Below are 9,627 nucleotides of genomic sequence, written 5' to 3' on the forward strand. Positions count from 1 at the left end.
AAGCAGTGGTCATGGTCAGCTTAAGGGCCTAAAGAACCTAACACTGGGGGCAAAAACCCCATGACCCAAAAAAAGCATCTATCAGGTAGGTAAAAATCTGAAACAATTCCAGTAGAAATCTCATGGAAGGTCTGTGCCCAACAAGCATTCGAGCATGTGTTTCACTCCATAACATCAGTTTCACCAACTTCAGTGGGAGTTTTCCCGCTTTTGGGTTTTTTGGGCAAAGGTTTAAGGCTCCAATGCATGTAAAGTAGGGCATTTTGTACACAACACAAGGAAATATCCTTTTGTTATAAACAGTTCCAGACACTGACCACAATCATGATTTTCCCATGCAAAATATGCTTTTCATTAGTTTATAAATAGTATGCAATAATCAGTGGTACCATGATCATAGGTGGGTTTTGTTGCAGTGGAGTCATTCTGGCAACTATTACTGTTTATCATCATTGATTACTTGAACATATTCCCAGAGAAACTTTCATTTGTATGAGTCACTCCAAATATGGACATATCCACAGAACATCAGGTAGTCCTGAACAGTGCTGCTTTTCAAATTTGGGAATACTGTGATGACAGGAAAAGACATAACAGAAAGACTGAACAGCAGAAAGATTAACGGGGTGCTCTGGTATGCCCTTCCATTTAAGACCAGTATGTTCAGAGCACTGCAGAGAAGGATGAAGCATCGAGGACAGGGAAATAAAATGATGGAAAAGTTCTTTCCACTAGTGTGTCTCATACGGAGGCTCTAAAAGAATGAAAAACACTTTAGAAAATGTAATAGCAATTTAGGAAGGTTATTGTTAAGACTCTTCCAGCATCTCCAATATCATTAGGTTTATAATTTCAAGTGAAACATCCCCTTTGGGCTCGAATGGCAAACTAGAGCACCTCAGTTTTGGAAGTTTCCCTCCTCTGAAAGCTTAAATAGAATGAGTAGACCTGGTTTAATATCCTAAATAGATGCAGTTTTTATCTGCAGACTACTTTACTGAGATTTTTTTTTTCTGCAGTTTTATTAATTTTTTTGTTATGTTCACAACTGGAGAGACTTTGACATCTTAGAAATCCTAAATTAATAGCAAGAAATTCCAGGCGACATCATGGCCAAATAAATATGATAAATTCCATTGCGTGACACTATCAAAGACAAAGAAAACTCAAGAGATTAAAGGAAACGTATTCTTGCCAGTAAGAAATCACCAGAAAAGATCTTATTTTGGTACAGGAGTTAGAAACTCTTTCAAGGCATATCGCTGACACAATTAATGATGCAATATTTTCAGAGAAAGGTCCAAGGTACCACAACTGTTCCTTAAATTTCTCGTGGAAGGGAAGAGATTTAGTACATCACAACTTTATAAATACCCGAGTAAAACCTATGTCCTGCTAGAATGAATGCAAAATTCCTACTGGCTACTTGTAAGCTGTGGGGCTTTGTGGTGTGATGGCTTTTGACATCCTTGATCTGGGTGTCCAGCTAGGCTGTACCTACAGCCAGGTTAGGATGACTCCACCTCTCCTTTCCACTTCTTACATACTTATTTCTAGTGGAAGCAAACTAAAGCACATGGGCAGAAAGGGATGACAGTGTCATCAGGTCCCCAGGACTGTGTGACACAGAGCACCCACATTTTGAACACAGAGAGGTCATCCCAACAAAACTTTTTGAATGGCTGAAGTTTGCCCTTTTTGAGGGAGAATTTTGACAGATCTGTCTTTTCTGCACACTTACTTGCAATGGCATTTATGCCTTGAGCCCTACCAGCTTTGACCTGACTGCATGTAGAAGCCTTTATAAAGACCACTATCATACCTGAAAGGTTTCATCAAGTTGCCTAGCTCTGCAGTGGGGTTCTCCTCCTATGGCGGAGAAGAAGGTACCGTCTACTGAACCCCCTCCACCAATTTGTCAGCAGCCTGTAGTCTCATCCACACTGTTGGCATGTAAGTACAGCAACTTGGAAACCTGACAACAGCGTTGCAGGAAAATGCTTATTTGGAGAAACTAAAGTAGTTTGTTGAACACAGGGTGGCAAGGTTCATCAAATTCATCACAGTTCACCAAGTCCATCCCCTGCTGCCCTATTAGAGTCCCATTAAATGCTTAGAACCAGAGCGCTGCAACTTATGAGGAGGCTTTTTGACCCAGCTGTGTGTAATTCGAAGTCTCTTTCAGATCTTCACTGCTCTGATAGTTAAACACCATCTGCCACCAAAATTAATTAACAATACACTTACACCTATTTACACATGTACCAAAACTTTCTTTTGGCTTCAGTAGATCTACTCTGCCTCCTGACCTTACTCTACTCATATCTATGGAGACTAATCATGTCATCCTCCCAGATTCCCTACCGACGCATTGGCCTCACTCCTTGGTGATGTGCTTAACTGAATTGTGTAATTCTAAGAGTTAATAGATTCTGGACTCCTTTCAGCCCATCAAACCCTCAATCTTGAAGACTGATGGCTTTTACACACTTCCTAACAGCCTGCCTAAAAGGGAGCTCTGAATTTCTCGTTCCTGAATCCTGAGGACTTTCACAAAGTTCCCAGTGCCTCCCAGATCCCAGGCTCTTCAGTGCCTTACCAGCTCAGCCTGTGGGAAGCTGCAGAGCCTAGCAAGCCAAAGAAACATATTTCCTTTCAAAAACACCAAATTGTTTCTACTGTTTCCTATTTTTAAAGGGAGTAGTGTGGAATTTCAATTTGGAAATAACAATGTTTTTAGGTTTTGCTTTAATTCAAGATGGAGTTTTTAAAAAAAAAAAAATCATGGATTTTTCTGAGATTGAAACACAGCATTCCCTCAACCATAAAAAGGATGCTTACAGATCTTTAGTTTAAACTAAAGGGTTTGCTAGGCATAAAGACCTAAACTAAATGAGGTATTCTGACATGATTAATGGACTATATTTTCTGTGCAGAGAAACCACTAAATATGTAACTTGCACTGCAGAGAAGTAGTATTTTTCTCTTGTCATGTAGTCAGGGATCTTTCCAATAATTTAAAATTCCTTAAAGACCTATTCAATTCCTCTTCTTTATGTCTTGAGCAAAATTATATTTTTTGCTTTGGCAATTTCTAAAAATAATGCTAGAAATCAAAGCAGTCTGATATTTATTGGGAAATATACCTATACATTAAGTTAAGGAGGTGCGAGGTTTGGACAATCACAGATAACTAATCCCATGGCTCTTTCTGATGTAATTCTTGTTTTTCTAAGATTCCCTATAAGCAATCAAGACTTAAGTTACAATGTTTGTTTGCAATTATATCTGGTTACAGAATTAACAATTTTAGGCTGCACGGATGCTGAATTTGATTCATTGGGAAAAGAAACCCAGAGGATATGTCATATCTAATGTTTTAATGAGAGCATGTGGGCTTTCTGCAAAGAGGGAAGTCTCTTGGGGACCACTTCTTCGGGAGGTTGTTGGTGCTGAATGTTTGTTAGACTGAGATGGAGCCTTGAACAGAGGGGAAGGAGGATTGGTTCTGCCCTTGCCTCTGAGGAGGAAAACCAGTGAAGTGTACAGGAAATGAATCACCAGACTTGTCTCTTCCTGTCCCATTAGAGGAATGGAATAATTACTTTTTAATTCCACAAGGACCAGGGGTCTTCTCAGAACCCTGTGATTCACAGGGCTGGATGTTTTGCAAAAATAGGCTCCACATTGAAAAGGAAACTATAATGTTTAATACTAAGCATGGAAAACCCAGCTTGGATCACCCCTGTCTCCTGGAACAACTAGTCCAATACTTTTGTACGAGACATTTCAAGCTGTTCAGCCTGAAGCAGCTGGACACCCGACTGCCTGTTGGTGAGACCTTCCTCTTTCAGCACGCTTCTGCCTAAGCTAAACACAATGTCCTACAAATGCATTTTCTCTCCAACATCCTTTTAATGACACAGAGACAAGCAAAAGCATAACTTGTTCCTTACATATACTCACCTATGTATATGCATGTGTACATCTGCAAACTCAACTCTCAGTCTGAACAGATCCGAAAAGGGTGCACTAAAGACAAGAAATGATGATTGAATGGCAAACACGTGTATGAACCAGAAACCATATTTCACAAGAAAACAGTGAGGCTGATGCTGGTGTCTTGACGTTTGAAAATGCTTACCCCCCCTCCACCATTTCAAACTACTGTTGGTAGGTTTGTACCACCTGTCATTGCTTCCCGAGACATCTCTACTGCTACATAATTTAATCATTCCAGCTGATGTGTCAAGCAGTTAAATGTATTATTAGTTAAAAGTGGATAGCAGTTTACTTTGAAATAGAAGATGTAGGTTTAGGCTTTTTAACTATTAAGCACAGAGAAAAAATTAAAACAGTTGTTCCACTTTAAACAGTCATATTTCCTTATCTGCTGCCTTAGGTCTATTCAGAAAGATGTCCAATTATCCACCAGCTCATTAGTAATGCATGCAGACATACAGAAAGCTGTGAAATGTACATTCTTGAATAAAGGTAAACAGAAAACTATGTAACTCCACCTCTCTGTTAAAGTCTTACTTGAAGCCTAGATGATGACTTCAAATATAAATGGCAGAGTGCAAAACACCTGCACAAGACTTTTCAATTAATTAATCAAGTGCAGTAGTGCAAACAATACCATTTTAGGAGTGGACTAAGGCAAATATTAGTGCTATAAAGGGTTTTCAGACTTGTTCTATGAAACTACTCTATGAACATAGTGATTTAGTGATTTATATTAATGGGAGTTGCGTGGCTAAATGACTATGCACCGCTCTGAAAATGCACCCTTACGACCTTGTTTGGCTGACCTCCTCCAAGGTTGTGTCCGCCCTAATCCAGCTGTTTCCAATACCATGTAGAAGATTAAAAAGTATTCTAAGCTGCAACAGGATTCCTGTTGTGCTATGAAATCATATCAGCCTATGCACAAATGCTAATATTTAATTCTTAAAAAAAAAAAAAAAATCCCTGCAGGACATGATAGAAAGATATACACCTTGAGTAAGTCTATGAATTTCTTAGGTAGTGGAATTGCTCTCATCTTCTGAGAGCAGAATCTGTTCCTGTAAAAAAAAAAAGGGAAATAGTGACGGGGCCAGTTTTTTTTGTCAGGCCAAAAAATTGCTTTATTCAGGTGAAGTTCTGTCTGTGTGGAATGAAGTAAATCCTTCATCCATTTTTGTTATGTTGATCCAGTGGAAGCACCCATTTGATCTTCCAGTAGAAGACAGATACTTTCCCAGGAGGACGCCAAGAGGAAACGTTCATTTCAGCCTCAGAGATGCTTACACATGGAAGTTGTACCGCTATATTGTATGCTGTGAGAGTGCTGTATTGGGATAGATACAGCTCCCTGAGGAACATTCCTACTCCTGTGCAAAGGTCCTTCTTGTTTCAGACTACAAACTCAAGTTTAGCAGGGGCTGCAGATGGTTTTTGCCCCCCTTCTCAAATCCCACAGCCTGGAGAAGCACATCCACACAGCTTCACACAAAGGGGTTGCAGCTGTGTACCTCTCTCCCTACCCCTTCTTTAGATTTGGGCTCCGTCGGCCCTGATTTATGCTGCTTTGGAAATAGCTTACAGTACACTAACAAAAGCTGCTCTTGTTTCAGAAAGAGAACAAACTTCACACAGAAGTATGGGCAGATAAGAACATAATTTTAATTACACTAACATTATTTATTACATAGGGAAGTCGTAAGTGCATCCCACTGTTTAAACATGCCCCTCCACCCAGCACGGATACCTTGCCATTGTCTGTTGTATCCTCAAAAGGTTTCGCCTTCACCTTCCTTTTCACATCCTCTGTATGATTTTCTGAAGATGAAAGTACCTTGATTTAAATTTCTATTTGACCCTAGCCCTCATGTCTATGATAAGAGTTTTCTTATCACCCAAAAAAGAATGGACACTAACACACTATTTTCCCAATCTTGCAATTTTCCCAGCCATGCATTCTTGATATAAATTGCCTCAATGTTGGATCTAACAAGTTGCATGAAGTGGATGCACGCTGGATTCATCCCAGAACAAATCTCAAGGAGATCAGTATGCTGTTATTGATACCTTTCACCTGGGACACCCTTCAATGTTGAACTAGCTAAAGTGAACCAGAGTACACCTTCCATTGACCTTCACAATCTTTGGTATTTGGTACCAAATTTGTCTTTGGTACGCTGTAACCACCCTGAGGGCTAGGTCTATGTGAGATGCTAAAGGCATATCTACGCGCAGCTCAAAGAGCGTAACAGCTCTGTAGAAGCTTCTCATGCTTCTGGCAGAGAGGCTGCACTGCTGGAAATAACATGTCCACCGAGTCACTGACAGCAAAGAGTATCAGGCACCAAAAGCAGAGAGGCAGCTGAAGAGCTGCAGAAGAAATTGTTTTGACAACAAAAAACAAAGTGGCTGTGTGATGCAGCATCCACTGAAGTTCAGAAATAGCAATATTGACAGATGTCTGATAAGGCAGAATCACTCTTCACTCTGAAAAGAAGTCATACATCCTGATCTGCATCCAAAATATCATTTGTGTATAGAGCAATTGTGGGGCATGATCTTTAATAATTACTGACCTCCATCAAAATACGATTATGTTCTATGCATGCTGGACACAGAAATCAGACATATTCAGGTGGTGGGATGCCATTACAGGATCCAGATATGGGCTTAAATTTGCAACCAATGAGTGTGACATACCAAACTGTATGAAAAAAGGAGCCATCGCTGTTTCTTTTCCATAGTCTAGTTGCTTATCCTGGCTCTGAGAAAGCTGTGGTGTGACTTTGGTCCTTCAAAAAATGATGTCGCTACAAAAGTACAAAAGAAAATCTCTGAGGAAACAGAAAACAAATGATAGCACCCACATTACATATTTTTCCTGCTGGTAGGTGTGTAGCCCATCCGTAGGTGACACCTATGCATTCACCAGTTGACCCCATGCTCTGGTTTCTGTTAAAGAAAACCCTTGTCTGCATCACCGATAGCGTGGCAACACATCTGTTGGGTACTCAGGACTCAGGCTATGAAGGAACCAGAAATTTGGAGAAAGCCAAAGCACACAAGAAAAAGTGCACTTAAGGGCATGGCCATGAGACCAGGCTGGATTGTAAGAGCTTCTCAGGTTTCCAAGGGCTCAGCTACACGATGTGCTGACTTCATGGGCAAGGCTGGATAGAAAGTTCCCTTTCATTACCCCTCCAGAAAGGAGGCTATCTTTATCCTTAGTCATTTTAGTGATCCAGTTTACAGTGTGGAGACATAAATAGTTACATTGGCAGAGCTAAGCATGCAGGCAGGAACAGGGAGCAAGGGTATTGCTGTGTCTTCTCTGCTGCTGCCAACAGCATGGGCTACACCAGGCTACCGCAGCTCTGCTACTCCCTTGCCATCAAATCCTCGCTTGGCTGCATCCTTAGACTCAGATATCCAATAAATGTATTAGAATGACATCCCATCAGATTTCATTTATGGTATATACAAAGTAATTCAGCAAAAATGGAAGGTGATTACATCAGGATTGCATGTGTTTTCCATGGTTTATAAGTATGTGCATCAAGAGCTACTAAATCACAGCCGAGACAGAGAGCTGTTACCCTCCACAGAGCAGGTCCCAGGAGCAGAAATGGAGTAAAGACTTAAAAAGCAAGTGAAAAAAAAAGAGAATATACAATTTCCCAATGGCAATAACCATATCAATGTGCTATTGACACTTAGTTCGTTTGGACTGATACTAAAATAAAATAATTTACTTTTATTGATTTAAGAATTTACTGATACTGAAGAAAGAAAAAGCAATAGCCAGAGCAATTCATACTACTAACCCTACAACGGGGCAAGCAATAAACCTGTTGCAACTCTGGCTCTTGCACGACTGGGACTGTGAAACAAAGGTTAGTGTCTCAGTAGTACTCTGGAGGAATGCCTGTGACCTCCTGCACGCAACCAACCTGCTGTTCTCCAAGAGGATGCTTATTATCCGTTCCGAAGCACCCAGAGGTCTTCCGACTTGGTCAGGTGCTGAGCAACGGGAGTCTACGGTGCTCAGCAGGAGCTAACCCTGAAGGGGACCCTGCTGGCCTGGAACGTGGAGATAAATGTTGATTGAATAAGGCATGGTTCATAAGACTTTTGTCTTCACTCTTCATTGTGGGATGGTTGGTTTTGTTATAAAACTAATTAGCATACATGTGGAAGTACTTTGTGGAAACAGCTTAATCCTAAACAAATGTGAAAATAAGCCTGTATTGTTTCTAAGGACTGATTTACATTAATTATCTTCTACTTTAAAAAAGCTCACAGACTTTTTTTTTTAATCATTTTTTCTTTGTGGAAAAATTAAGAACAGAGCCTGTCTGTAAAACACTACATACGAATTTCTTGCATTTCCAGCAAGGATGTATTCTCCAAAGGCAGAAAGGCTTGGTTTTAAGCCAAAAATGTTACTGCCCAACTGGCTAAACTCAGGCACCTCAGTTCACATCTAGCTACCTAAATTACTAGCTTCATTCTCAAAAAATGATGACCTTCTGAGAACCACACTTATTTTTAGGAACCTATATATGGATTTAGGTGCCTAAACTTAGCCACACTGTGTTAATTTTTTTTTTTTTTTTTTTACTTTGTTAACTATAGTGTTGCTCATTTTCCCACATAAAACGCTTCAAGATAGTTTGTGATCTCAGGAAAAGACTAATTCACCCAAATTTAACCAGCAACAATGCAGCAAATTCAGCCAGCGAACATCCGTAATGAAAGCATAGGGATTTTCAGGGTGTACGCCTGTGTTTAACTCCTGCTCTGTACGTGGCCCTTTGCCAGACCCCAGTCCCTTAGTCATCCTGAACAGGCTAAAATGCACCCTAGCTCTCTTCCGAGGCATGCACCGGGGCTTTTTTGCAGAGCAGCTTTAGTCGGTAAAGGGGATGACCTGGGTCTCAGCCTAGCACGGAGCAGGGGCTCAGCTGCAGCACACACCTGGACCCGGGAGTTTGCAATCAGTCCCCCGTGCAGAGATCCATTTCATAGAATCATAGAATCATTAAGGTTGGAAAAGACCTCCAAGATCATCGAGTCCAACCGTCAACCCAACACCCCCATGCCCACTAAACCATGTCCCTAAGCGCCTCATCTACACGTCTTTTAAATACTTCCAGGGATGGTGACTCAACCACTTCCCTGGGCAGCCTCTTCCAATGTTTAACCACTCTTTCAGCAAAGACATTTTTCCTCACATCCAATCTAAACCTCCCCTGGCGCAACTTGAGGCCATTTCCTCTTGTCCTAAACAAGGATTGTGTTTGCACACACCCAGGCCCCACCGTATCCCTCATCCTTTCAAAGAAAGGCTCCCTCCCCCTCCAAAAAAAAAAAAAAGAGAGAAATGTAGAAGACATATATGACTAATAACTTCTCTTTTATAGTGTATCCTACACCAGTGCAACTTGATCATGCACCTAAATCAGTATTATTTCACAGCATAGCTTCCCACAAAAAGCTCACTGAGTAAACATCCCAGACTGTCCCATTTTGGGGAATTTCCTTGATGGGCTCTGCCTGGCAACAGCAGAATGTTATAAATTCACAGACCTGCCTGACGTACCCTTTTCCATCTTTGCCATG

This window comes from Pygoscelis adeliae, unplaced genomic scaffold (assembly GCF_000699105.1).
Source record: "Pygoscelis adeliae isolate BGI_AS28 unplaced genomic scaffold, ASM69910v1 Scaffold178, whole genome shotgun sequence".
In the NCBI taxonomy this organism is placed as follows: Eukaryota; Metazoa; Chordata; class Aves; order Sphenisciformes; family Spheniscidae; genus Pygoscelis; species Pygoscelis adeliae.